The sequence below is a fragment of the Artibeus jamaicensis genome, unplaced genomic scaffold, assembly GCF_021234435.1.
Source record: "Artibeus jamaicensis isolate MK-2021 breed Jamaican fruit bat unplaced genomic scaffold, CSHL_Jam_final contig_603, whole genome shotgun sequence".
Taxonomy (NCBI): Eukaryota; Metazoa; Chordata; class Mammalia; order Chiroptera; family Phyllostomidae; genus Artibeus; species Artibeus jamaicensis.
This window is the reverse complement of record NW_026521904.1, coordinates 5,346,328-5,372,966: the sequence shown is the minus strand read 5'-3', so window position 1 is coordinate 5,372,966 and position 26,639 is coordinate 5,346,328. Positions and strand designations below refer to the sequence as shown.

General features: G+C 37.9%; 1 protein-coding gene across 10 annotated transcripts in view; it reads right to left on the bottom strand.

Annotated features, from left to right (window-relative positions):
- Positions 1-26,639, bottom strand: part of MBD5 (methyl-CpG binding domain protein 5) — a 461,494-nt gene that overhangs the window by 145,171 nt on the left and 289,684 nt on the right. For 9 of the 10 annotated variants that reach the window (XM_053670699.1, XM_053670694.1, XM_053670695.1 and 6 more), the window contains one exon: positions 9,661-9,782. The gene's annotated coding sequence lies outside the window, so the exon portion shown is untranslated. Of the gene's footprint in view, positions 1-9,660; positions 9,783-24,519; positions 24,587-26,639 lie in introns of those variants that run through there. The other variant, XM_037167692.2, reaches the window with a different exon arrangement.

Below are 26,639 nucleotides of genomic sequence, written 5' to 3'. Positions count from 1 at the left end.
ATATTGTAGCAACTATGTGTGGGGCCACATGGTAACAGATTTATTGGGGTGAGCACTTCATAAACTATATAAATGTCTGATCACTGGACTGTAAACCTGAAACTAATATAGTACTAATATAGTACTAACATGTCAACTGTAATTAAAAATATAACAATTATTTAGAAAAATAAAAAAACAAAAAATAACAATAATGCAAAACAACCTAAGAATTCAAAATTTTAAGAAAACTAAAGAAATTGTGTAAGTAATGACATATAACAAAAAAAGACTATTTGGGACTATAATTAATCATTAATTCAAATATTCTGTCTCTGACACGGTTTTAGGTACTGAGAATATAATGGTGAGGGGGAAAATAATAGACGAAAAATCAAATAAATTAAGCTAGATAATAATCCTTGTCTTCTTGAGCTATAGTTAATGTAGAACATGACAATTTCAAAAATTAAGTGATATATGTTATTTTTAGTAATAGTATTATGGAGAAAAAGATTAGAAGGAAAGTAGAGCAAGAATGCCCAGCAGCGCCCTGACCAGTGTGGCTCAGCTGGGTGGAGCATTGTCCCACAGACCAAAAGGTCACAGGTTCGACTCCTGGTGAGGTCACATTCCTTGGCTGTGGGTTGGGTCCCAGGAGTAGATGAGATACAACCAATCAATGTTTCTTTCTCACATCAATGTTTCTCTCCCTTCTTTCCCTCTCTCTAAAATCAATAAGCATTTCCTCAGCTGAGGATGAAAAAAAAAAAAAGAATACCATGTAGGAGAATTGATATTTGCAGTAAAATGGTCAGGGATAACCCTCGGAGCAGCTGCCGCTCGGGTCAAGAATTGAAGGAAGGGAAGGACCAAGCACCGTGGTTATCTGGGTGGGTGAAATTTTCAGATGGAGGGGAGAGCAAATGCAAAGGCATCTTTCATGCAATAATGTAAATCCTTAATTGCAGTTATAAAACAGATGTGAGCAGAATAAATTTTAGAAATATAAACAGAAAGGACCGAGGACAGAACCATGAAGTAGGTGTGTGCACTGATGTCCTCATGTGACACAGGGGACAGTGCCAAAGCAGCAGCACCTGTAGTTCGTGGGACAAAAAATAAAGTTATTAGTTTATTATCCAGAGTTAACAACAGGGAAACCAAAAATAGAGATAAAACCAAACCCAGAATGAGAGAGAAAAGGTGGAGGGGTGGGGTAAGGCGAGTGAGCGTTTAAGGCCTCCTTTAATTATTTATGTGTGTGAGTGTGTATGCTTCTGTGTTAATATATGAAGACTACAAGTAATAAATAAAAAATCTGATGTAGAGGTAGATTACTTTTACCTGGAAAAATGAAGATAAATATCAGAAAGAAAATGAAAAAAGAAGTGAGGCTTAAGTGGGAAATGCTGGACCCAAGAACTATTGATTTTAACCATGTGTGTTATTAATTTGATTTAAGCAGACACACACACACACACACACACACACACACACACACACACACATATCCTTTTGGAGATTTTCCATTGCTCTTAGAATAAATATAAACATCCTAAACACAGCCTACAGGGGCCTGCCTGCCCCTGCCCCTGCCCCATGCCTTCCTCCCCTGAACTCTCTGCTGTAGCCACACCAGTCTCCTTTAAGGTTCCTGAGCAAACAAGCCCCTAGAAGCTTCTGTCCATGCTATTTCTTCCATCTGGAATGTCTGGGGCCCCGTACAGCTGGTCCCACCCCCAGGCCTGACTTACCCATCAGGCACAACAGGCACAAATGCCTAGTGCTCATAATATTTTAGGGGTCCATGAAGTGTTTTAACTTCATTTAAAATAATAGAAAAAAGCCTTTCACATAAAAGAAATGTTTAAGTGGATAATATTAACACATTGTCTTCATGTGAGTGTAACTGCAAAATATAGTTTTAACATGCTAATATTTTTTGGAGGTGGAGGCCATGAAGGCAAAAGTGTGTAGGAGCACAAAAGGCATCATGTGGCCCCTGTCTGTCTTACTTCCTGATTCCATGTGACCTTGTGAATCCCTCAGATCTCAGCCTGATTCAGATTATATGAAGTTCTTATATATGTTCTCCCATCACCATGCAATACGAAAATTAAATATATTATTGTGTGATTTTGTATTTAATGAAATCAGAAACCATGTGTGCGTTGTTCACCTTTATATCTGCTGCACGAAGATTTGTACGCAGTGAGGTGAGACCCCGAAGGACTGAGAATCTTCTGCTGTGTTATCTCAAATGCTTGTTTGGTTTTCTGATCCTGGATTTGCTATTTACTAATTTAATCCCTTAGTGATTAACTTTCCTCATTTAAAAAATGGGGATAATAAAGTTAGAATAGTACCTGGTACATAGTAAACCCTATTTAAAGTCCAGTTCTTCTTCTTGTTATTGGAGGATTACTACTATTTTTATTGCTATTATCATCATCATTATTATTTCATAAATTAGATGAGTCAAGTAAATGTTTTGGTTTGTTAATTCCCCCCCTTTTACTATGTTATGTAAATATATTTTAAATGCCGGGGACCAGCCCTGGCGGGGTAGCTCACTCGATCGGAGCACTGTCCCGATACACTAAGGTTGCAAGTTTGACCCCCTGTCAGGGCACATGCAAGCACCAACCAATGAATGCTTAAATAAGTGGAACAACAAACTGATTCTCTCTCTCTTTTTCAAATCAATAAATAAAAATTAAAAAAATAAACAGGGAGAGTCATTTTAACAACTTAAGTCACAAAGTTCTTGGGAAAGTTAGAATGAATAGCTGTTAAGACAGAAGGAAGCTGAGGTTCTGGTAACTGAAAATACATAATTATCCACGAATTCAAGACTTTAGGGCTTTCAAAATATTTACACTAACCAGTTTATAATTTTACATGATAAGATCAGACTAGAAGAATATTTTCATCAAAGATTAGAAAATTAGAATTCTCTCGAAGATAAATTCCATGAAAATCTAATAAAAATGAGAGGTGGCGTTTATTATCTTATTTTTTAAAACAAAAATCTTACCTATTTCCCCTGAATAGATGTGCTACACAGCTGAACACAATTTTCAACAATGAATGTAATTTTTATACATAATTCCTTCTGCAGGCAAATAAAAAAACATACCCCAAAGCAGTAAAAATAAAATAAAGCCACAGTACCTGAAAAGCCTACTAAGGATTTTTGTTTTGGTAAACATCTGTGTTACCATTTAAACCCCAGACTCCTGAGATGACCCTTGGGATAAAGTGACAGCTTCAGGTTTGATTCCCTCTGGTACTTCAAGCAACGCTCCACAACCTAAAGACTATTTTTTGAGGATAAATGGCTGGCTACAAGCAGAATGTCCTGAGGCTTTGCCTTGGGGCTATAATCTCACCTAATCATTATTCACAATCTCTCAGAAAAGCCTCAGCTAAAATTGTGATTGCTACTTAGAACTAAACTTGCAGATTCACTTTTGAACATTTTTCTTTTTCATAATTTCAGTTTTTGTCTAATTTATGCACCTTTAGGTCTCAATTGCAGCAAGTGTTAAAACATAGAGCAACAAATAATGTGTTTGGAGTGTTGCTTTCTTTACCAATTTATCGAAAAGATATTTTTATAATAAAAAATGCTTAAGGACTACATGGCATCATACATATAACTGAATACATAGAATCCTTAAAGGGAATATGAAAAGCAGTGATAATGGAGAGAAGGTTGGTAAATCCAGAATTTTGCAATAGAGCTCTCATAAGCCATCTTTTATTTGAAAATCCAAAATAATTTTTATAAATACAACAATGAACTAAAGGATGCAATAGTCCCTGAAATATCAGGGAATAAGATACAGTCAAATCACGTCACAAATTTCTTTAATTAGACCTCTTACTTATTTTACTTAGGATGTCAAAGATATTACTTCTTGCCATCTACCCTGCCAAAAGTTTCCACTTTCCCTTTATTTCTAGGATTGATCATTGCAATCTCTTCACTGTTCTTCCTATAACTCTGCTTGAGCTGACAGTGAAATACAACGTCTTACTGATTGTAACAACTTAAAAGAGTCTCCTCTCCTGCAAAGCAGCAATTAAGAGCAGGGGCTGTATGTCTCAGAACGCCTGGATTAGAGTGAGACTCCTTACCTCTATCAAGGATATAGTAATAGTTCTTACTACAAAGTATATGGTGAAGATTGAATGAGACAATTGATATAAAGTATTTAGTAGATTGTTTGGTACATAATAAGCACTCAATAACTGTTAGTTATTATTGTTAATAATGGTTAAGGTTTTTTTTAAATTTAATTATTGTTCAAGTACAGTTTTCTGTCTTTTACTCCCAACCCAGCCCACCCCCGCAGTGCTCCCCATCTCCTTCCCATTTCCACCCCCTCATGGTAAGTTTTAAGAACCTTTCATTAAGCAGAGACTTCCGCCAAGATGGAGGTGTAGGTGGAAGCACTGTACCTCCTCGCACAACCAAGTTTAAAAACAACAAAGTTTTAGCAACAAAAACACAGCCAAACCACATAAAATTGAACTATACGGAAGTCTGACAACAACGAACCCTTTAGCCAAACCGGTAAGAGGGGCAGAGCCAGCAGCAGGGCAGGTCGGGCATGAAAGATCCACCGGACCGAGATCCACCGACAGCAGTGAGACTTGCAGGCCTCAGTGAAGGGAAGCGGCAGAGGGGATCACCATTGTCCCTCTCTGACCCCGCCCCTTCCTACAACGTCACAAACCAGCGACCTGGGTGGCCCCACCTCTGGTGAATAACTAAGGCTCCGCTCCTTAGTTGTCACAGGGCTCAAGAACAACTCAGAGCCCCAGAACCGATAAATTTAAGCAATGAAGAAATAGCCAAACTTTCAGATGCACAGTTCAAAACACTGGTGATCAGGATGCTCACAGAACTGGTTGATTTTAGTCACAAATTAGAGGAACATATGAAGGCTAAACTAACTGAAATGAAGGGAAATGCACAGGAAACCAATAGTAATGAAAAGAAAACTGGGACTCAAATCAAAGGAGTGGACCAGAAAGAGGAAAAAAAAACGACCAAACAGAAAAGAATGAAGAAACAAGAATTCAAAAAAATGAGAGGCTTAGGAACCTTCAGGACATCTTTAAACATTCCAACATCCGAATTATAGGGGTACCAGAAGGGGAAGAGGAATAGCCACGAGTGGAAAACTTATTTGAACAAATAATAAAGGAGAACTTCCCCAGTCTGGCAAAGGAAATAGACTTCCAGGAAACCCAGGAAGCTCAGAGAGTCCCAAAGAGGTTAGACCCAAGAAGGAACACACCAAGGCACATCATAATTACATTAGCCAAGACTAAAATGAAGGAGAGAATTCTAGAAGCAGCAAGAGATAAGGGGACAGTCACCTACAAAGGAGTTCCCATCAGACTGTCAACTGATTTCTCAAAAGAGACCTTATAGGCAAGAAGGGGCTGGAAAGAAGTATTCCAAGTCATGAAATCCAAAGACCTACATCCAAGATTGATCTATCCAGCAAAGCTTTCATTTAGAATGGAAGGACAGATAAAGTGCTTCTCAGATAAGATCAAATTCAAGGAGTTCATCATCACCAAGCCCTTATTATATGAAATGTTAAAGATTACTAAGAAAAAGAAAATAAAAAAGATGAACAGTGAAAGGACAGCAAACTCACAGTTATTAAGAACCACACCTAAAGCAAAAACAAACTAAGAGGACAGCTAGATCAGGAGTGGAACCACAGAAATGAAGATCACATGCAGCGTTAGCAACAGGGGAGTGGGAGAAGGAGAAGGGGGGAGAAGGTACAGAAAATAAGTAGTATAGACGGTAGGTAGAAAATAGGGAGGAGGGCAAATATAAAGTCTAAAGAACTTGAGACATGTGGTCATAAATGGTGGGGGAGGGGGTATGCAGGGTGGAGAGGAATGAAGGAGGAAACTAGAACAACTGTAACAGCATAATCAATAAAATATATTATTTTAAAAAAAAGAACCTTTCATTTACTTATTGACTGCCTTCTGAGAAAACTGGAAAAACACACTGCATGACTTTGGACTAACTGGATTTAAACTCTTGTTCTTTTGCTTTCTCATTCATAAAATAGTATGATCTGACAATATTAACCTACTCTATTAACTATTAAAACTTATATGATTTTACTCAGCTATGATTAAGGTTCACATTTATTTTTCTTCTCTGCTTTTCATAGATTGATCATTCTATTTCTAGTTGAGACCAAGTTTGTTTTTTGCATCTTCTTTGAATAAGAGCCATCTGATGATATTCTGTACTCTTCCTGGCATTCGTAATAATGAGATATTTTCCTAATTTCCTACAATGAACTATAATATTCACTATCAAACCCCACAGAAGACCCTAAGAAAGTACTGCTTTCTTCACAACTGATACCTTAAAAACTAATGAAATATTAATCACACAAACATGTAAAACTTTGTATTCCATCTAATCCAAGGATTAAAAAAAATCTGTTACATCTCTGGAGAAGCATATGTATTTTTACTGTAGAGTTTGGAAAAGTCTCTATTAATACAGTGAAACAACCCACAACTTAGGAGAGTGGCTTCTGAGGACAGAAAAATGTTTATATCATGGTATAAAAAGTTCTGCCCTGGCTGGTGTAGCTCAGTGGATTGAGCACGAGCCTGCGAACCAAAGGATCAAGGTTGGATTCCCAGTCAGGGCACATGCCTGGCTTGCAGGCCAGTTCCCAGCAGGGGATGCACGAGAGGCAACCATACATTGATATTTCTCTCCCTCTCTCCTTCCTTTCCCCTCTAAAAGATAAATAAAATCTTTAAAAAAACTTCAAAAAAGTTATAGCTTCTAATAAGGCATTTAGTAAAAATGGAAAACTGCTTTTTAGCAAAGTTATTTACAATAGCCAAGTGCTGGAAACAGCCTAAGTGCCCATGAGTAAATGAGTGGATCAAAAAACTGGGGTAATTTACATAATGAAATACTACACAGCAGAAAGAAGGAGCTCCTACCCTTTGCAACAGCATGGATGGAACTGGAGGGCATCATGCTAAGTGAAATAAGCCAGGTGGTGAAAGACAAATACCATATGATCTCACCCATAAGTGGAAGCTAATCAATGAAACAAACAAGTGAGCAAAATAGAACCAGAGACATGAAATAAAGAAGAAACTGACAATGACCAGAGGGGAGGAAGGAGGGGGATAACAGTGAAAAGGGGAAGGGTCCAGTCAAGGAACATGTATAAACAATGGGTGGACAAAGACAATGGGGCAGGGAGGACTGAATGTGGGAGGTGAGGGGGTAGGTAGAGCAGGGGAGAGTAACGGGAGCAAAATGGGGACAACAGTAATTAACAGCAAAAAAACCCCTAAAAATACAAAAAAATGACTTTAATAACAAAAAATATGGGTCAAAAACAAAACAAAAACAAAGAAAGTAATGCATGAGTAATGAGAAACACATTTTTTTTTGGTCACAACTACTTAGTATAATTTAATTCTTATAGAGGCTACTTTAAAATCCTAAATTAGATAACACAGGTCTTAGCTAATGCTGATGTTTGGTATAACATTGTAACTATTTTGTACCGGCAGTCAATGATTTCAGCAAGAAAAGCTATGGCAGATGTAAAGTACAGGTTAGGTAAAATGATCCTTAGAGTCACTCTCATACTGAAACATTAAAAGATGGAGTAACCTGGTGTCTGAATTTACTTCCAATAATACAGGTGGTTAAAAAAAACAAGATTAGCCATGAGTTCTTAATTACTAAAGCCAGACTGAGGTACATGGGGGTTAATTATACAATTCTGCCAAATCTTCTATTTCAAACTATCCAAAAAAATTAAGTTTTTAAAGAAAAAGACACTGAACATACAGACACCAAAACCAGAATCTGTGTAGAATAGATGATGACACACAGATTCAACTTCATAAACATGCTAACCTTACATGGCAGAAATGAAGCACATAAAATCAAAACAAAATAAAACATAAACAAATGAAAACATGGGAAATAATTATATAACAAAATTTGCAGCGTTCATATTCTTAATAATGACTGATTCCTTGCAATCCAGAAAAACCATGAAAAAGCCCAAGAAAAATTTGGAATGGAGCATGAATGAGATGGTCCTAAAAGAAATATAAGGACAAATAAAAATACAAAAAGACATTTATTTTACAAATAATCAAGTACTGTATTTTTAGGATTATAAGATGCACCACACCATAAGAAGCACCTGGGTTTTAGAGGAAGAAAGTAGAAAAAAATTTTTGAAGCAAAAAATGTGGTGAAATATGTAATAACCTGTGACCCCGCTGTACCGCCGCCCCCTGCAGTGGCAAGCCAGGTGAGCTACATTCGGACTATAAGATGCACCCCTCTCCTCCCAGATTGTGGGGTGGGGTGCGTCTTATAGTCCAAAAAATATGGCTAATGAATGTTAAAATGCCATATACTTTTCTCATTTCAGATTTATTTAAAAACAAAAACAGTTAATATCAAATAACAAAACTACAGAGAAAGTGGCACTCTTACATAAACTACTGGTAAAGATGAAACTTGGTAGAGATTTTTAATAATTACCTTTTGATCCACCAATTCTATTTTAAGAATGTATCATAAACTAATATTTTCCAAAGTGTTCAATGGATGTTGTCAGATGTTACTTTGTATATGTGTGTTCAAGTCTAAATTTAATTTTAAATGTAAATTTATACAGTGGCACTTAAATTTTTTCTCCTTAAAATTTTTTTCCTTTGCCTTTATAAAAATAGACTTTATTTTTTAGAGAAGTTTTGGACTCAGACAAGTTGAGCAGAAAGTACAAAAAATTTTCTTATATTCCCCACGCACATGTACAATTTCTCTAATGTTCAAAATCCCACAGACAGGTGTTATTTTAAGAAAGGATTCTATAATCAAGTAAGTTTGATTTGGAAGACCTTAGTATACTACACATTGGTATTCTCTAAGCTGGAGAACAATAGTGTTTCCTTACATTCTACATCATGGAACCCTTCCATCAGCGAGCACGCCTAGGAACCAAGGTTCTGCAAAGCTTACTTTTGGAAATTGTCCTAAAAAAATCACAAGGCATGAATTTAATGATGTATGTACAAGTACATTCACTGAAGGCATGTAACCACAGGGAGAAGTTGAAAAAGATCCCAAATGCTCAGTAATTGGAAAGTGGTTACATGACTTAGGCTATATCCTTAAATTAGAATACTATGCAACCACTGACAGTGGTAATGTGGATGAAGATTGCCACAACTTGCTAAGTGAAAGAAGCAGTCTAGCCAAAGAGCATACTTATCCTATTGTGGCTAGCCATAATCATAATAGTTATGTAGACACATATGTTATACATAAACATGTGTATCAATAAATTCAGAGAGACATATAATAAAATATAAAGAATAGTTGTCTCAAGGTGGTAGGATACCTATACTTTTCTGTACCGTCATATAGATAATTTTTTAAATGAACATTTTAATTTTATAATAGAAATATGTTTTTAGAGGCAAGGTATGTCTTAACTCTTTGGCATTTTACTCTACAGATGCAGAAGATGTTTTCCATATTTAATAAAAGTTCAATTCACTGATAAGAAAACCATAATTATATAAAATAATTCCAAGAGAGAAAGAAACCACAGTTCCTACCTTCTGGAGAGAAACTGATAAAAACATAACAAGTGCTGTGAGACCCAGCAGCGTAACGGAGGCAGTAAGTCTCTAGATGCTCTATGCCTTCATGAGTCCCCGTGTGGGAGCACCTCTTCTCTCTGAAACAGAAGTAATGGAGACACACGCATTATTTAAAAGAGCAGCTGAATGGAAACCATTCTTAAGCACAGATTGGAGCTATACAGGCGGCCTGTTTTCAAGTACGGTCTTATAAGTAAACAGTTGGAAATACTATCTCTCACAGTGTAACTTTGGAAACATTATTTATCTTCTCTGTACCTCAGTTTTCCTCACCTGTCAATGGGGATAGTAATAGTACCCAACTAGAAGGACGGCTACAAAGATTAATATTCATAAAATAGTCACAACATTGCCAGATACAGTAGCATATGTTATATATGTGGTTTTTAGAAGTAAACACCTGGGAAGGGTTGATTATTAATAGAGACCCTTCATAGAGTATATTATTGTAAGTGACATTTTATTTCCATTCACATCTCAAGTAATTCTCACCTCAATGCTGTGAGGTAAGTATTATTACGACCTGGCTCTTAGCTTTGTAAATTAGAAACTTGATTTTATCAGCTCCCAAAACTGTTACGAACTCAAAAGAAACTGATCAATTTAAAAAGAGAGTATTTTTGTTGTTCTAAACGATGTTCAGTGGTTTGAATAAAATATTATTTACTGATGTCTGCTCTATTTGAGTATCAAATGACTTAGAAATAACCTATCAGTACAAAATTAAAGCAACGAGTCCTGAAAAGTCAAAGTGGACCTTCTATCGAATCAGAGTAGTGTGCGTGTCCATTGTTTTACCATTTTTTCTTAATGTTTATATGGCATAGCATCTCCAATGGCACATTTTTCCCCAGAATATTAATCTAAATCTAATAATAATTTTTTCAGAAAAATCTAAAGGTAGATCTTAAAAACAATTGGCCCAGATTTTTTTTAAAGCGGGGAAGGGATAAACATCACTGTGAGAAATATCGACTGGTTGCCTCTTGCATGCAGTTTGAACCTGAAATCCAAGCATGTGCCCTGATCGGGAGGGAGACCAATGGTGACCTTCTGCTTTGTGGGACGATGTCCAACCAACTGAGCCATGCTGGTCAGGGCTGGCCCAGACTTAAAAAAAAATGTCAATGTCGTGACCCAAAAAGGCTGGGAAATATATATTTTTTAGATTAAAGGCAATTAAATGGATAGGACTACTGAATACAATCATCCTTATTTGGCTATATGATCCTTATTTGGCTTTTGGATTGGGGGTAAAGGATAAGCTATATTTAATGGACGGTTGGAAAAATTTAAATCGAGACTTTGAAAATCTCTATTAATACATTTAAAATTAACTTAGGTGGTTTGTTCTTATAGGTGAAATTATTCATGTATTTACATTCATCATAATTTATTAAATACCTACTCAGTGTGGCAAGCCTGCAGGTAACAAAAATTCTTACAAATAACAGACCCTAAAATACAGCCCTGACTGCCCAAAAACGTTAAGTGAAGGGCAATGAGGACCCCTCTGTCTCAGTCTGGTAAGTTAGCAAAACAGCTAAACTCTCATCCATTACATGTGGGACTCAGACCATCTTCCTATTCAATTATTTCCCCTTATACTAGAAGGAAAAAATTCAGAATGTGAGAATAGGTTGCTACTTCAGGCAGCCTTCAGTAAAGTTCTACCAGTAGGAGGGGAACATCAGAAAGCAGAGGAGGAAAGGACAGCTTCGCCAAAAAAGCTGCTTCGTGGCTAAGAATCAGATATGGAGCCTGGTAGGATTGAAGAAGACCAATAACAGATGTTTTATATTGATCTCTTATTTGTTTCTTGAATAAATTATTTCCATAATCCAGAACTGGAAGATATTAAAAGGCAATGAAAAATTTCCTTTCCAGGTGTCTTCTTCCCCAGGCACCTGTTTTCCCTCCCCAAAGGCAACCACTGATACCAGATTCTTGTATCTTTTCAGAAGTGGTTAATGCTTTGCCATATCTGCACTTGCATTTACAGAAATGGAGCAAGTTATGCACATTGTTCTATACTTTGCTTTCTTCATGTTTTGTCAACTGATCATTTCAGTATATACAGAACTGCCTTATATACTCTTATTATAAAGCTTATGGCATGAAAACTATAGAGTACACAAAAATGCAAGAGGATATAACAGATGTTTTCCCATGCAGAGGAAATAAGATACTGGCCACCAGGCAGGAGAGAGCATCAAGGTGTCTGAGCACAGAGTACAGAAGGCAATGACTGAGGAAGGTGCCAGGGAGGGTTGTCTGAAGACATCTTTGGGTTTCAAGATGCCAAAGTGTTGCGTGTATTGTGGCAGAGCACCTGAAAAGTTACTGAAGCCTCTGCTATGTATGAGAGGGTTGCAAAAATGGCCAAGACTGATCTGGCAGACGCAGAGGAGACTGAGGTTTAAAAAAATGAAGCAAAGGGAGCACAAACCCCCCAACTGGAGGCCATGGCAAAAACTGTGGCAGCACGTCCAGTGCATGAAGTCCAGGGGCCCAGCAGGGGGAACTACACTACAGTAGGTGCTGGCACGTGGCCAACATGCCAAGGGCCAAGCAGCAACTGGGCAGAGACCAGCAAGCAGAGAGGAGACTGTGGAACCCCATACTTACCACCAATGCCAGAATGATACGGGTCTCCCCAGGAACTTGAGGAAGAGTAGAAGGGAAGGAGAAAATAAGGGGTAGGGGAGAGTCTTAGGTGAAAGCCTAAAGTGACTCAATTTTATTTCAGAAATGAACAAGCAACTACCAATTGGTAAGACGGAGTTTTCCTCTTTCTGTGGAAATGGTGGTGGTGGTGACAGGGACCTAGGGTTTGGAGGGGCCACTGGAAAGGGGGTTTGTGAGATAAGTCAATTTTAGATATAGGCAAACAACTTTCCATACTTGAGATAAACAAGTATAAAATTTAAATTTACACTGTCAGCTCACAGGGCTATTAGAAGGATACAATGAAATGGTTGTGTGAAAATGTACAACAGTAAATGGTTCTGATTTCTATTTCTGACAGTAACCCTTCTTTGACTTTTCACCAAGTTCTTGGTATGTAACAGTCTCATAATTCCAGATTTTATTATGCACACTTACTTCCAAAGGGTATTAGCTTTGAAGTATGGGAATCCTTGGTTCATATTCTACCTCTTGTCACCCACTAGCTGTATGAATTTGGGGAGGTAATGTCTCTGAGTCTCTTTATGGTCTTTATTTATAAAACATAGTATGATAATAAAAAATTATTTCAGGCCATGACTGGGTAGCTCGGTTGGCTAGAGTATCATCCCAATAGGCCAAGGTTGCAGGTTCAATTCTCAGTCAGAGCACATTCAAGACTCAACCGATGAATGCATAAGTAAGTGGAACAACAAACTGATATTCGTTTTCTCCCCCTCCCTATTCCTCTCTCTCTAAAGCAGGGGTGTCAAACTCATTTTCACCAGGGGCCACATCAGCCTTGTGGTTGCCTTCAAAGGGCCGAATGTAATTTCAACTCCTTAACAGTTAAGGAGTAACTACATTTACACAGTCCTAAAATTATTTTGGCTCTATGAAGGCAACCATGAGGCTGATGTGGCCCCTGGTGAAAATGAGTTTGGACATCCCTGTTCTAAATCAATAAATTGTGGGCTTCTGGTCAAGATGGCAGTGTAGGCAGACATGGCTTACCTCTTTGCACAACCACATCAAAATTACATCTAAAATATAGAACAACCATCACTCAGAACTGTAAGAAACTGAGTTTAATGGAAGTCTGACAACTACAGAATTAAAGAAACCACATCCATCCAGACTGGTAGGAGGGGGTGCAGACGTGAAATAGACTGGTCTCCCACCCACATGTGAGGGATAAAAATTTGGGAGGGATATTTTAGGAATGAGCGGACTGAGCCCCAAACCAGGCCCCCCAGCCCAGGATTCCACTGCCAGGAAGATAAGTCCCCACAACTTCTGGCTGCAAAATCCAGTGGGGATTGGGTTGGTGGAAGAAACTTCCGGAGCCCCAGGCAGTTCCTTTTAAAGAACACACACATGGACTCACCTACTCAGACTCACTCCCTCTGAGCTCCAGTGCTGGGTGGCAGCTCGAAGGGAACCAGTGGCATACTGGGAGAGGCTGAAGTGTCTGGCATTGGGGTGAGCAGAGGCCACCGTCCCTTTTCTGAGCCTTCCCCTGGAAGAGCCATGGAGCTGGCATGGAGTCATATCTGAGACTCCATCAGCCTGGCTGACACTGTCTGCCTCCCTTAGGAGATCCCCAGAGACTCTGACCCACTGAACTTATAGGCCCACACAAGCTGTTTCTCCAAATGAGTGGCTGGTCTTGGCTCCTGCTCACAGCTTCCTAAATCCTCTCAAACAAGCATCAGCTGTCCTTGGTGAGCTCCAGGCCCCCACACCAGCCGCAGTTAGATTAGGTTCACAGCTTGTGTTTGCCTGGGAATCTCCAAACCCTGCACAAGTTGCAGCCTTCCTAGATTGCTTTATAGCTTAGGCACGGTGGCCCTGGACAACACACAGGTGGGGGCTGACCTTGGCCTGCACCACCCAGGAACCAGGGCCAGTGCACCCAGTGGACAGCCACAGGCCAATTTGGAGCGCCACCATCCTGGCCCTGCACAGCGGATCCTCTAACTGAGGGTGGAGGTTGGGGATCAGTGGTCACAGACAATCCTTGCAGCTGACTGGCCTGCGTAAATCCCTCCCATCGACCTGCCAAAAGCAATTAAGGATCAAGTACAAGAGGAGGACCTACTCAGCTCACACAAAGGGCACACCTTAGTACCCAGCCTGGGTGATAGGGGAGGCTGTGCCACTGAACCCTACAGGACACCCACCACATTAGGCCACTCTACCAAGACATGGAGTCAAAGCAGCTCTACCTAATACATAGAAACAAACACAGGGAGGCTGCCAAAAACAAGGAGACAAAGAAGCATGGCCCAAATGAAATAACAGATCAAAACTCCAGAAAAGTGAAAAACAAAGTGCAAAACGAAATGGAGGTAAGAAATCTATCAGATGCAGAGTTCAAAACACTGGTTATAAGGATGCTCAAGCAACTTAGTGAGGATCTCAGCAGCACAGAAAAGATCTAGTCAGAAATGAAGGATATACTAATTAAAATAAGGAACAATTTACAAAGAAACAAAAGTAGAGTGGATGAAGTCAGGAATGAAATCAATAATTTGGAACATAAGGAAGCAAAAAACAACCAACCAGAAAAACAAGAGAAAAAAAGAATCCACAAAAATGAACGTAGTATAAGCAGCCTCTGGGATAACTTCGAGAGGTCCAACATTAATATCATAGGGGTGCCAGAAGGAGAAGAAAAGACATTGGAATGCATTTCAAAAAAATAATGAAAAAAATTCCCCATTTTGGCAAAGGAAATAGACATGCAAGCCCAGAAAGCAGAGAGAGTGCCAATCAAGTTAGGCCGAAAAAGACCACACCAAGACACATCACAATTTAAATGCCAACGGTTAAAGATAAAGAGAGAATCTTATAAGCAGCAAGAGAAAAGCAGAGAATTACCTACAAAGGAGCTCCCATATGACTGTTAGCTGATTTCTTAAAAGAAACTTTGCAGGCAAGAAATATTCAAAGTGATGAGAAGAAGGACCTACACTGAAGATGACTCTATCCAGCAAAGCTATCATATAGAATTGAAGGGCAGATAAAGTGCTTCCGAGATAAGGTAAAGCTAAAGGAGTTCATCATCAACATGCCATTATCACATGAAATATTAAAAGGACTTACTTAAGAAAAAGAAGATCAAAACTATGAACATTAAAATGACAACAAACTCATAACTATCAATAACTAAATCTAAAAAAATTAAAAAACAAACAAAATTAAACTAGGCAAACAACCAGAACAGGAACAGAATCATAGGTATGTGAATCATTTGGAGGGTAATCAGCTGGGAGGGTGAGGGAGGAGGAAGAAGGAAATGGTGCAGGGATCAAGAAGCATAATTAGTAGGAATGAAATAGACAGGGTGGGTTAAGATAGTATAGGAAAGGGAGAAGCCAAAGAACTTATATGTACGACCTGGGGACATGAACAAAGGGAGAGATTTCTGGAGGGAATGGGGAGTACTGGGTGGAGAGGGGCAAGGAAAAAAATTGGGACAATTTTTTGTCCCAATAATCAGCATAATCAATAAAATATTGTAACGGCATACTTAACAAAATGTATTTAAAAATATAATCAATCAAAAAAAACTAAAAACAATATTTCAAACATGTATTAGAGAAGATAATGAACTATATATAGCATACTGGCCCAAGGTTGATGGATCTACTTACTTTCTTTAAAGTTTTTTAAAATATATTTTATTGATTATGCTATTACAGTTGTCCCATTTTCCCCCACTTCATTCCTCTCCACCCTGCACAGCCCCCCCCACCCACATTTGCCCCCATTTATAGTTCATGTCCATAGGTCATAACTATAAGTTCTCTGGCTTCTACATTTACTGTACTATTCTTACCCTTCCCCTGTCTATCTTCTGCCTACCGTTTATACTACTTATTCTCTGTATCTTTTCCTCCTCTCTTCCCTTCCTATTTCCCTGCTGCTAACCCTCCAGGTGATCTCCATTTCTGTGGTTCTGTTCCTGTCCTAGTTGTTTGCTTTTGTTTTTTGTTTTAGGTGTGGTTGTTAATAACTGAATTTGCTGTCATTTTACTGTTCGTATTTTTTATCTTCTTTTTCTTAGATAAGTCCCTTTAACACTTCATATAATAAGGGCTTGGTGATGATGAACTCCTTTAACTCGACTTTATCTGAGAAGCACTTTCTCTGCCCTTCCATTCTAAAAGAAAGCTTTGCTAGATAGAGCACTCTTGGACGTAGGTCTTTGGATTTCATGACTTGGAATACTTCTTTCCAGCCCCTTCTTGCCTGTAAGGTCTCTTTTGAGAAATCAGCTGACAGTCTGATGGAAACTCCTTTGTAGGTAACTGTCTCCTTTTCTCTTGTTGCTTCTAGGATTCTTTCCTTCATTTTAGTCTTGGGTAATGTAATTATGATGTGCCTTGGTGTGTTCCTCCTTCAGTCCAACTTCTTTCGGAATCTCTGAGTTTCTTGGACTTCCTGGAAGTTTATTTCCTTTGCCAGACTGGGGAAGTTCTCCCTTTATTACTTGTTCAAGTAAGTTTTCAATTTGTTGCTCTTCCTTTTCTCCTTCTGGTACCCCTATAATTCGGATGTTGGGACGTTTAAAGATGTCCTGGAGGTTCCTAAGCCTCTCCTCATATTTTTGAATTCTTGTTTCTTCATTCTTTTCTGGCTGGATGTTTCTTTCTTCCTTGTGGTCCATTCCGTTGATTTGAATCCCAGTTTCCTTCCCGTCACTATTGGTTCCCTGTACATTTTCCTTTATTTCACTTAGCATAGCCTTCATTTTTCCATCTAATTTGTAACCAAATTCAACTAATTTGGTGAGCATCCTGATTACTAGTGTTTTGAACTGTGCATCTGATAGGTCGGCTATCTCTTTGTGGCTTAGTTGTATTTGCTGTGGAGCTTGGATCTCTTCTCTGGGCCTTTTTTTTTTTTTTGGTCTTGTTGCACCTGTTACGTAGGGAGGGGCGGAGCCTTAAGTGTTCACCTGGGCGGGGCAACCCAGTTGCTGGACTGTGACATTGTTTGTGGGGCAGGGGTCAGAGAGGGAACAATGGTGCTTGCTCCATTCTCTGCCAACTTTCAGTTACTTCCCCTGCTACCCACAAGCAAATTGGGCCCTTCTAGTGCTGAATCCTGTGTGGGTGGGCTTGTGTATGTTCTAATATCCTGTGGGTCTCTCCAATGAACTCTCCTGTGAGGCTGGGTGTCTCTCCTGCTGCCGCCTCAACCCCAGTAGGTGTTTTCAGTCAGAGGTTTTGGGACTTTGTTTTCCGGTGCTGGAGCCCGGGGCTGTGCAGTCCATCCACTTTCCAGTTGTTCCTCCTGGTTTATCTGCATGTGAATGTGGGACCACCTGCTCCACCAGCTGCCGCCTTGCCGCGAGTCCTCTCTGCCTGACTGCCGGTCTCTGCCCCTCTTAGTGGTCTGGATAAGTGTTTCTTCTTTAACTCCTTGGTTGTCAGACTTCCATACAGTTTGATTTTCTGTCAGTTCTGGTTGCTTTTTGTTTTTAAATCGTCCTTCTGTTGGTTGTGTGAGGAGGCGCAGTGTGTCCACCTACTCCTGCATCTTGGCCGGAAGTCACTTTCTTTAAAGTTTAAATTATGTTGTCCAGTTTTTGATTTGAAAAATTTGATCATGTTGTCCTATGTCCTGATTATAGGAGATTGGGCTATGCAATGTATGGCTCCTAGTTACTGTTCTCAGGCCAATGGAGTAATATACATCCCACATGCTGTGAAGGAAGCAGGTCTGTGTAATAATAAAACCATTTAAATGCAAAATATGTAATATGTAAACAGCAATCTCCTCAAATCTTATTGTAAGACTCAGTATAGGAAATGAATATGGTAATTTGCCATAATCTCCAGATAGGAATTTTTTTATTAATGTATTTATCTAAAATCTAACAAGTGTTAGATTTTAGAAAAAATGTTTAAAAAGAAGTAACTATAAATTCAATATAAAGTAAAATAAAAAAGAAGAAACTCCAAAGTAGGTAATAAAGTAAACAATATTGACAGCTGGTTGAAAATGGCAGATTGAACATACACATATAACTTCATCCCCTTTCAAAACCACACTAAAATACAATATGATGTTAAATATTTTATTAAAAAGAATAAATCAAGAAGGAAAAGTAGAACAGAGATTAATGATAGTAACCAAGATTTGGAAGCTAGAAGGCATAAAAACTATAGCTAACTGACCCAAGCAAGTTGACTCCTAAAGCAGCAGTAGGTAAAGCCCGAAGCAATTTCATTTGTACTCCAGTTTCCAAAAAACCTAGGAATTGGTGGCACTCAGACTTATGAAAGTCAGTTAAAGGTAGAAGTAAGAGCAAGGCTATTTGGAATTCTACTTGAAAATTAGTCTTTTACATTCCTTTTTTACTCTTCACAACTAGACAAGAACCTTTTCCTCCCTCATCCAGCAGAAGAGTAAATGTTTATTCTTTGAGGTGGGTAAAACAAAATGTTCCTTAACTGGGAAATTGTGCATAATTCTGGAGGGCAGAATACTCTGATGCAGGGGTCCCCAAACTCCTGGCCTCCCACGGGTACTGTCTGGGCCTGTGAGGAACTGGGTCACACAGCAGTTGAGTTTGGATGTAATGCACTTGAATCATACAGAAACCATCCCTCCCCACCTCCAACATGGTCAATGGAAGACCTGTCTTCTACAAAACCAGTTGGTGGTGCCAAAAAGGTTGGGGATCGCTGCTCTACTGGAAACAGACTGAATGACATTTTACATGTTGAATATTGAGACTCCCAACACCTCTTCTACTTGGTTTGCAGAATGCCAGTAACCTATCACCTAACCTCTAGGGAGGAGGGTAAAAAATTCTTTGGTGAAGCTAACTGGACTGGAATGGAAGGTATTCACTAAAATGATATCAGAGGTTCCTGAACAAACAGCATAGTCAGATTTAGGAAATGCACATTTATTAAGCCCCAATTATGTGTTATCTAGGCATTTTCTTTTCTTACTACTTTAAATGTGAGCTGACCACAGACAATAATCACTAGATATACGAGTAAAACCCCTAACGTGAGAGAGAAAGCCTAAAGCAAATAAACAGGAAATAGAACTACTCAGGGAAATAAAATTCCCAAAAAATTTATCCTGAAAGAGATGAAGAACTGCATCCATGAAACAAGAACAAGTTAACATTTTTTAAAAAGAAAAACAAGGAAAGTATTACTGAAAAAGAAAATTCTATTAGAAATGAAAACCTCAATGAAATGGTTAGATTATATCGCAGCAAGTAAAGGAACTAAGAAAAAGAATGTAGGATAGAAAAGATAAAAAAAATTAGAAAACCAATCTAGAGTTTTAACATCCAGATAACAGAAAAAAAAAGAAAATGGAGAGAAAGATATCAACAAAGAAGTAATTCATGAAAATTTTCCTGAATTAAAGAATATTAGCTCTGGCTGGCATAGCTCAGTGGATTGAGTGAGATCTGTGAAACAAATGGTCACCAGTTCAATTCCCAGTCAGGGCACATGCCTGGGTTTCAGGCCAGGTCCCCAGTGGGGACCACATTAGAGGCAACTGAACACTGATGTTTCTTTCCCTTTCTTTCTTCCTCCCTTCCCCTCTCTCTAAAAATAAATAAATAAAACCTTTAAGAAAAAGAATAATAATTTCTAGATTAAAAGAGCTCACTGAGTGTCAGGCCAAATGAATGAAAATCAAATCCCAACAAGGCACATTAAAATAAAGTTTCCGAATTTTGGGACAAATAGAAAACAGTGAAAGTCCCCAGAAATAAGAAATACATGAAACAGAAATTTGATTGTCTTTCAACTTTTCAACACTGGAAGCTAAAGACAATAGAGACAGACCATAAAAATTATGAGAGATAATGAATTCCAAACCAGAATGTCTGTACTCAGCTACAATATCAATCAAATGTCAGTGAAGCATAAAGACATTTCAGACAGACAAGATCAAAGCTACTGTTAGAATGCTGTATCAGAATAAGAGAGTAAAGGAAGAAGGAAAGACACGAAAAACAGGAGATCCGATTCAAAACAGGTACAAAAAGAAACCCCAAGGTGACAGGAGAGAGAGCTGTTTCATCTGGGACAGAGGCTACAGCTGAATCAGAAACAAGTACATAAAAAACAAGCAAATGAAAAATAAGGCAATTAGTAATCTTGGGGAAAGCAGAGAATTAGATACATAATATGGTTAAGCTTAAGCCACGAAATGAGTTTATGTAGTTATAAAAGAGAGTTACGTAGTTATGTTGTTGTAACTGAATGTTAAACATCAAAATCACGACAGAGGCATCTTGGGAAGACGGGGTGTGTGTGCGGTGATGGTGTAGGGGACTAGAAAGAGATCTAAGTCTGTCTCTCCCACAGCACCCTATTCACAGAGTGTACGTGAAGCTAAAAAAGGCAATAGGTAGAAATACAACCATGTTATTTATAGACATTCTTTTTCATTAACCACCGAAGAAAAGAGCAAAATGAAAAAAGGAAGAAAATAAAGTGACCGTTTCTGGGAAAATGATGAAAGGAAGTTCAAAGCAGGGAATTGCTGTTTTTTTCTAAAAACAAGTTTTGTAGGACTACTTGACTTTTTAAAACTATGTACATGTGTAACTTTGATAAATATAAAACAAAACAAAAACAGCAAAAAATTATCATTAACAATGATCTGTGGGTGTTTAAACTTAGCAGGTGTTTATAAATTCTTAAGCGTAGCTGCATGAATGACATTGTATAAACTTATACAGAAGTTTCCAGAAAACAGCTGTTGCAACAAACATCTGCTATGGCAGCCAGCACATGGCAGGTGTCCAAATATTGCTATTAATTGGTAACAACGAAAATAAAAAAAAAAAAAAAAACAGGCACTGCAGTGGGTTCTGGACTTCCTGGGTTTAAATCTTTAACTCTAGTTACATAATGTTGGGTGAGTATTTAAGCCTCTTTTTGCTTAAGCTTCCTTATCTGTAAAAATTTTTATTTCATAAGGATGTTGTGTTAATTGATACACTACAGGAATAATGCTTAGCACAGTGCCTGACATAATGAAGGGCTAGTGAATATTGGCTTATTTTAATTGTTGTTCCAAATTACTAACTCTGGATTATAAGGTCCATTGTACTTCCTCCCACCTTCTTGCACAGACCTTGGGGCATTTTATTTTCCCCAAATTCCTTGTTCAACCATCCTACAGAGATCAAACTTAATTACCACTCTAGAATCAATCATGCTTGTTCACTTCAAAACATACACTAGAAATAAATATCATACCTAGAACCAACCTCTCTCTTTTCTTATCCATTGCCACTTCCCTTTCCCCTTTGAGGCAGATTTGAGCAGGATTTCAAACAAGAGACCTACGTTTGGGTAGCTCATCTGAATATCCACTTTCTCATCTGTAAGGTGGAGACGATAACATCTGCTAGAGTGGACACTTGAAGTTGGCCACCCACCATGCTTTCCTGCTCCTTTTGGAAACTGTATATTGACCTTCCTTTGGATAATCACCTATTTCCAGCTCTACAGGTGGGTCTAACTGCCAAAGCTTGTTGGAGGTCTAGCGATTCCACTGTCCACAGTGATGTATCCAAGGTTGGGCACTAAACCAAGTAAGTAATAGTGATACTAAAAAATGGCAGGGTCACCAAAGTATGAAGCTGACTTCAGAGCCAATACAGAGGGAAAGAGTTGGAGGCCTAAATTTAGCTCTTTAAAAAATGACTCCATTCTATGAACCAAAATATCACTTTTTAGCCCAGCCACTGTGTGTGTGTGTGTGTGACTAGAATAGGAAAAGAAAGAGGGTGGAAGAATGTTCTTCAACTGCAATCAAATAAGTCTTTTTTTTCTGATTTATTTTTTATTGTTTTTTCAAGTACAGTTTTCTGCCTTTTCCCCCATCTCACCCCACCACCCCAGCCCTCCCCACCTCCCTCCCCCATCTCCACCCCCATCTTGTTGTTGTCCATGGTTCTTTATAACTGTTCCTGTAAACCCTTCCCCCTTTCCCCCTTTTATCCCCACCCCTCTCCCTTCTGATCGCTGTCAGCCTGTTCTCAATTTCAAATGAGTCTTAACTCCTATCTACCTGATAAGTATTATCTCCACAGTTTCTAGAATCAGTCAACTATTTTGAGGTAATATAAAAATATTTGGTAAACGTAAAGCAGTATGCAAATGTTAATTGTTGTCACAATTTTTAATAACATAAATCAAAGTTATTCAGAAAGCGAACTATGCCTTGAAACAATTATCACTTATTTTCACAAAAATCAAAGTACCTTGTTAAGAGTTTTGGCCTGGTAGATATTATTTGTGAATATCTATTTTGTAGAAAAATATAAAGATGTACAATTGTTGTTCCTTTCAGGTCATGCATGTGACAACTGCTCAGATGGCTTCCCATCCATCAGACTTAACAGGTTAGGCCGGTGTCCCCACCCCCATCTCTATTTCACCTTTGAAATTTACGCTTCATAAATCTGTTTAAATCCTTTTGAAATATGTATTCTGTACTAATTACTTATGAGTGAATTTATCAGGCTTAATTAGTAAAGTCTGGGGTAGTTCATTTTATTATTTATAAATAAAACACTAATGAAAGGGAAATTGAAAAAGTACCTACTATTTATAAAAGCTGATTTTATAAACTTGTAAAATAACATACTTTGAAGTCAGAATAAAAACTGGAAGTAAATGGATATTCCAAATGAGCTCAAAGGCTTTAAAAAGGCAATTGTTTTCTTAAATAGATCTATCTCTTCACGTCTATAGGATTAATTTGACTAGAAATTCATTTTTGCTAGCTAAACGAGAAGTAAACTTTAGCTTCACTGCTGTTTCATTTCTCAGAAACTGAATAAGTGCAGGTGAAATAAATGCTGCTCACAGTGTTTGCTCTACCTGACAAGTCCACGGTCGTATCTCTAGATTAGGCTCCTTTAGGTGAAAGATCAGATGATCAGGCCATGAGGATGATTTTTGGTCTCACCCTTTATCATTATTAACTGACAGCAACAATGAATATAATAATGAGAAAATCATGAACATGGTTGCATATAATTTCTCATCATGAAAAATAACCAATAAAAATGAAAAAGCAAAGCTTCAGTTACATTTTTTTAAAGAAATAAAATGATGAAATAAGAATGATATTTTCTAATTAAAAACAAGTTATCACATATGGGTCACTAGTAAAAATTTGATAACGATTCAAAACAGTATTAGACTAATTATTTGTCAGGAAACATCATAAAATGCTTAAATTCCAGTCCAATAAAATGAACTCTCTAATAAACCAGAGTTACAAACTGTGACTATGAAGAGTCTGGTTTTGGACAAGTTTTGTCCTTCAAAATGGTTGCCCTGGGAGGTCATAACCCAAGCCTAGAAATGCTAAAATTGTTCAGTATATTTTGGGAATTTCTCTTTTGTAATTGGCTTTACAATAAGCCTTTGCACCCCACAAGATCCCTTGTTATTGTTGACCCTAAAAGGCCTACATAACTTTTGACTCACTAAGCTTAGTTTGATAGGACATTTAGTGGGTTTATGCATTCAGATAAAACTACTGTGCGTATATGCAAAGGAGTTTATCAAGGAACAAAAGCAATTCTATAAATATTTTGTGCAAAGGCAGTACACATAGAATAAGCCTACAGTTTTCAAAGTGATACTAAGAAAAAGTCAAATAAAATAAATTAAAAATTTTCTGTTTGTCACCTTCCCTACAATAACATCTTAAATTAGGAATAAAATAGTAGTCTGAACATGCAGATCTAATATATTAAATTGCAGACTGTGAGTTTAAATTTTTTAAAAACAGCAGCTCCTAGAAATTAATTCAATTTAACACACATTTATTGAATGTATTCTATGTATCCAGAGCAGTACTAGGAAAGAGAAAAAAATAATACACAGTCCAGGCCCTCAAGGCACTTACAAAGTGGTAGATGAGGAAGTGATATACAATAACCACTACAGCATTCTACTTCAATTCTAGACTGGATAGCTAAATGAAATGTTAGTTGTATAAGTTAATCTATATCCAAACACCAAACACTTAGTTTATATTTTCTCATGCCTATCCTATTACCACTAGCATTTTGTATCTTTAGAAACACACAGCACATTAAACTGTACAAATGTGTTTATATACCTGCATCCTAGCCAGGCTACGAACTTCACACAGCAAGAAGTGCAGATCCTCATAGCACAATGTCTAGGGCAGCGTACGTGCACAACAACTCTATAAATCATAAGGGGTTGAAGCATAAGGTAGGAAGTTAAATGTAGTATCATTGAACGAAATGCAAAGAGGTATGAGAAAATGGAGGATTATAGATAGATGGAACAACCCAGTATCATTACATTTCCAAATGTTCTGACTGACTGCTAGATGTACTAGAGGTCTGGGGAAGAACAGGGAGAAAAACACCTGGACCAGTTAGTAGCGATCTGAGCAGGTCTGCTTTCCCGGACCTGTGTAACTGGGGGACCAATACAGGTGCCGTGAGTTTGCCCTTGGGAATCTGTCTACATGACTGAACGAAATTCAAATCCCTATACCATTTTAGAAAAATGTAAAACACTGTTTACTGAATGGTGCTTCATGGGATAACATACTCTTAGAGAAATGTAATACATGCTGTCAGATCCTAGTTCAATACAGTATATTTTCCAAATAATCTGACCATGAAACCTTTTATTGATAAAATTCCTATTCACATGTCAGTTTGGAAAATAATATAATTTCCCTATGTTTATATGTAAGGCAACACTATATTTTAACTTAAAATCTGAGTCATCAAATGGTTCTGTTTCAAGTATTAAAATATTATATTATTATTGGGAGCAACTCCTAAATATCCACTATTTGGTAGCAAACAGAGAATATGAAATAAAATGATAATAAATAAGAAACTACCAATAGAAGTTTACTTTTTTCTTTTGTTTTGAATTTATTGAAGTGACATTAGTTAATAAAATTATATATGTTTCAGGTATACTATTCTATAATACATCATCTATACACTGTATTGTGTGTTCACCACCAAAACTCCCTCCTTCACCATTTATTCCCCTTATACCCTCTTATATCTCCCTGCACCTCCTTTTCCTCTAATAATCACCAGACTGTCATCTGTGTCTATGCATTGGGTTTTTGGTTTTTGTTTAGGGTTAATCCCTTCACCGTTTTACCTAGGCCTGCAACCCCCTCCCCTCTGATGGATGTCAGTGTGTTCTCTGTCAATGAGTCTGTTTCTGTTTTGTTAGTTTAATTGGTCCATTAGATTCCACATATGAGCGAAACCATATTCTTTCTCTGACTGTCTTGTTTCACTTAGCACAATGCTCTCTAGGTCCATCTATGCTGTTGCAAATAAGATTTCTTTTTTTTTTTAAATCCTCATCTGAGGATACATCTTTATTGATTTTTGCGAGAGATAGGGAGACAGGGAAAGAAAAATATCAATGTGAGAAATAAACATGGATCAGGTGCCTCCCATATTTGCCCTTACTGGGGATCGTGCCTGCAACTAGGAATTGAACCTGCAACCTTTAGGAGTACAGGATGATGTTCCAAGCAACTGAGCTACCTGGCCAGGGCAGGGTTTCCTTCTTTTTTATGCCTGCCTAGTATGCCATTGTGTCAATCTACCACAGTCTTTTTATCCACTGATGTGCCCTTGGGCAACTTTCATTTTATGTACCCAAAACTACAAGAAATATTTCATTTTCAAAGTTGAATGATTTAGACTACAGTGGGATTTAGTGAAATAAACATAAAGTTTGGCTTAGATATAATACCTTGAAACATCAAGAAATAGGCAACAAAATTAATGTCCATAAATAGGGGAACAGCTGAATAAATTTTGATAGGTCCATACAACATACTATATTGCAGTCATTAAAAAATAAATCAGAGCTATCTCTGCAAAGTATACCAGAGTGAGAAATGCAAGCTGCAAGTATATATGTGTGTTTGTGTTAAAATTTTTTAGGGCAATTAACACAATTTCTCTCTCTACACACACACACACACACACACACACACACACACACACACACACACGGTATGTCCAGGAGGTATCCAGCCATGTAATATGAAAAATAGAGACAGTTATTGAAGAAGATAGAAGAGACAAGAAACATTGTACATATTACAATAAGTAGGGCCCTTCAAAGTAGGACCTTGGGACCTCACACAGTTCTCCCAATGGCTATCAACGGCCCTGATGTATTTTCCTGAATCTCATCAATGGTCTGAAATCTTTT